This window comes from Aotus nancymaae, unplaced genomic scaffold (assembly GCF_030222135.1).
Source record: "Aotus nancymaae isolate 86718 unplaced genomic scaffold, 86718_ANA_hifiasm-v0.15.2.pri h1tg001109l, whole genome shotgun sequence".
NCBI classification, from domain to species: domain Eukaryota; kingdom Metazoa; phylum Chordata; class Mammalia; order Primates; family Aotidae; genus Aotus; species Aotus nancymaae.
The window spans coordinates 1,992-5,000 of NW_026989525.1; the positions used below are offsets into that span (position 1 = coordinate 1,992).

The following is a 3,009-nucleotide window of genomic DNA, read 5'->3' on the forward strand; positions in this document are numbered from 1 at the left end:
AGCACGGAAAAGAAGGGAATCTTGGATCGCTCTGGGTCGGGGTGGAGGTTGGTGGGGGGAGCGGCTCAGGCACGCCGCATCACCAGCCTCTCCCCGATCCCTCTCCCTCTCGGGCCAGGTCGTTTCTGGGCCCACCCAGGGAATCCTCTCAGGTGGTGCCCACCTGCAACTAGTCGACCAGAGCCCCCAGGGGACACAGCCTAGGCACCCGCCCATGGGTTCATATGGAACTTCAATTCCCCTAGACAACAGGAAGAGGAGACCAGGGGCGGGGGCGTGTGGACGGAGGGAGGCTAGGGGTGGAGATGGGACCCATCTAAGATGGAAGTCCAGTCCATAGCGTTTCCGAGTGGGCGCCAGACCCACCACCTCAGAGTGGCAATACCTGTCACAGGGAAACGAAGGTCCGTGAAATCCACGCTCCCGGAGACAGCGTGGATTTCACGGGGAGAAGAAGACAGCTTGCAGCACGCTACCTCCTGTCCCGGGGTCAAGTTTTCACTCCCAAATTTCGCATTTTCTTCCCCCCCTCAACAAAGTTCCGCTCTCGTTGCCCAGGCTGGAGAGCAGTGGCACGATCTCGGCTCGCCGAAACCTCCGCCTCCCGGGTTCCAGCGATTCTCCTGCCTCAGCCTCCCGAGTGGCTTGGGATGACAGGCACGTACCTGTATAATCTCAGCAACTCGGGAGGCTGAGGCAGGGGAATCGCTGGAACCCGGGAGGTGGAGGTTGCAGTGAGCCCAGGCTGTAGCGTAGCGTGGTGCAATCTCAGTCGACCGCCACCTCCGCCTCTCGGGTTCAAGCGATTCTTCTGCCTCAGCGTCCCGAGTAGCCGAGACTACAGGCGCACGCCACCACGGCCAGCTAATTTTTGTATTTTTAGTAGAGACGGGGTTTCACCACGTCGGCCGGGATGGTCTCGATCTCTCAAGCCCGTGATCTGCCCGTTCCATCCATGCTCACGCCTGTCATCGCAGCAGTCTGAAAGGCCGACGTGGGAGGATGGCCGGAGCGCCAAAGTTTGAGATCATCTCGAGCCGTCAGTCGACACCACCTCCGCCTGTATAAATTGATCATCATCATCATCATCATCATCAGCAGCAGCAGCAGCAGCAGCAGCAGCAGCAGCATCGTCAAAATTTAAAAAGGAATATATGTGTCCAGAGTGCGGGCCACAAAGCGAGACCACGTGCCGATGTCTTGGTCCAAAGCGTTGAGGCTGGAGTGACCCTGGGCTACAGAGCGAGACCCTGCCTTTAAAGAGAGACAGACGGGGGCGAGGGGGGGTGGCCGATGTGGGGAAGGGGGGGGAGAGAGAGAGAGAGAGAGAGGGGGGGAGAGAGAGAGAGAGAGAGAGAGAGAGAGAGAGAGAGATGCGAGCCTGCCTCGATGGAAAGAAAAATGTGAGCCTTCCCCCAAATAAATAAAATAAAATAACTAATTAAATAAATGCATGCATGCACGCACGCATGCGTGCGAGGGAGCCTGCCTCTAAATAAATCGATTGATAGATAAATAAACAAATAGCCGGGCACAGTGGCTCAGGCCTGTAATCCCCCAGCGCTTTGGGAGGCTGAGGCGGGTGGATCACCTGAGGTCAGAACATCGAGACCAGCCTGGCCAACATGGTGAAACCCTGTCTCTATTTAAAAGTAAATAAATAAATTAAAAAAAAATGAATGAATGAATGAATGAATGAATGAATGAATGAATGAATAATAAAAGCGAGCCTGCCTCTATATAATTAGATAAATAAACGCAAGCCTGCCCCCAAATAAGTGAGTGAATGAATGAATGAATGCCTGTAGAGAAATACTCGAGACCCCGCCTCTAACTAAATTAACGAACGGACGAAGACATGACAAACGTAAGAATGACATGGAAGAGTTAAGAAGCCATAAGAAGAGCCAGGTGCGGTGGCTCACACCTGTGGATTCCCAGCACTTTGGGAGGCCGAGGCGGGCGGATCATGAGGTCAAGAGATCGAGACCATCCCGGCCCTGGTGAAACGCCATCTCTACAAAAAATACAAAAGTTAGCCGGGCGTGGTGGCACACGCCTGTGGTCCCAGCTACTCGGGAGCCTGAGGCAGAAGAATCGCTTGACTCCAGGAGGTGGAGGTTGCGGTGAGCCGAGACCACGCCAGTGCACTCCAGCCTGGCAAGAGAGCAAGAGTCCGTCTCAAAAAAAAAAAAAAAAAAAAAAAGGAAAAAAAAAAAGAAACCGTAAGAAGAAACAACCAAGAGGATGTGAGCGAAGAGTGGTAATTAAAATAAGTATCAAAGTTAATGTAAAGAAATATTTACACACACACAGACGTGGAACAATTAATTAATTTTTTTTTTTCTCAAAGATGGGGTTTCACCCTGAGGGCCAGGCTGGTCTTGAACTCCTGACGTCTGGTGATCCACCCACCTCGGCCTCCCAAAGTGCTAGGATTACAGGCGTGAGCTATCGCGCCCGGCCATTCATTTCATACATAATATATGATTATCTGCATATATATTACTGCATGTTATGTATAATTTATGAATCTCCCTCCCTCCCTCCCTCCCTCCCTCCCTCCCTCCCTCCCTCAATAAATCCATAAGTCCATCCATATGTAAATTAAACAAGGAAACCAAGAAAGGATCAATGTAACACATAGAAGTGAAAAGAAACGGTAAGAATAAACAGGCAAATAAGAGGACGGGAAGAAAGGCAAAAGGTAACCAAGGTCACAATGAACTGTTTCCTGTCTGCCCCTCCCCCCATGAACTGTTTTGTCTCAGCCCCCTCCGCCGCCCTCACCCACACCCACACCCACACCCACACCCACACCGGAAGTGCAAGTGTGAGATCTACCTCCCGGGCTTATGAGAACCCTGTAGTCTCAGGTACTTGGAGGCGGGGATCACGTTGAGTCCAGGGAGGGGCGGTCGACGCTGTCATGAGCCGGCATCATGAGGTTAGGGCAGGACACGAGGTCAGGAGTTCGAGACCGGCCTGGTGAACGTGGTGAAACAGAGG

At 52.5% G+C, this 3,009-nt stretch overlaps 1 long non-coding RNA gene across 1 annotated transcript in view; it reads right to left on the reverse strand.

Annotated features, from left to right (window-relative positions):
- Window positions 1-525: 525 nt before the first annotated feature.
- The window catches only part of LOC135273336 (uncharacterized), a 20,639-nt gene continuing 18,155 nt past the window's right edge, over window positions 526-3,009 (reverse strand). The window contains exons 2-3 of the long non-coding RNA XR_010341121.1: window positions 2,845-3,009; window positions 526-1,060 (exon numbers count right to left, since the gene is read on the reverse strand). The exon at window positions 2,845-3,009 is cut by the window's right edge and continues 6 nt beyond it. This is a non-coding gene — a long non-coding RNA (uncharacterized LOC135273336). The remainder of the gene's footprint in view (window positions 1,061-2,844) is intronic.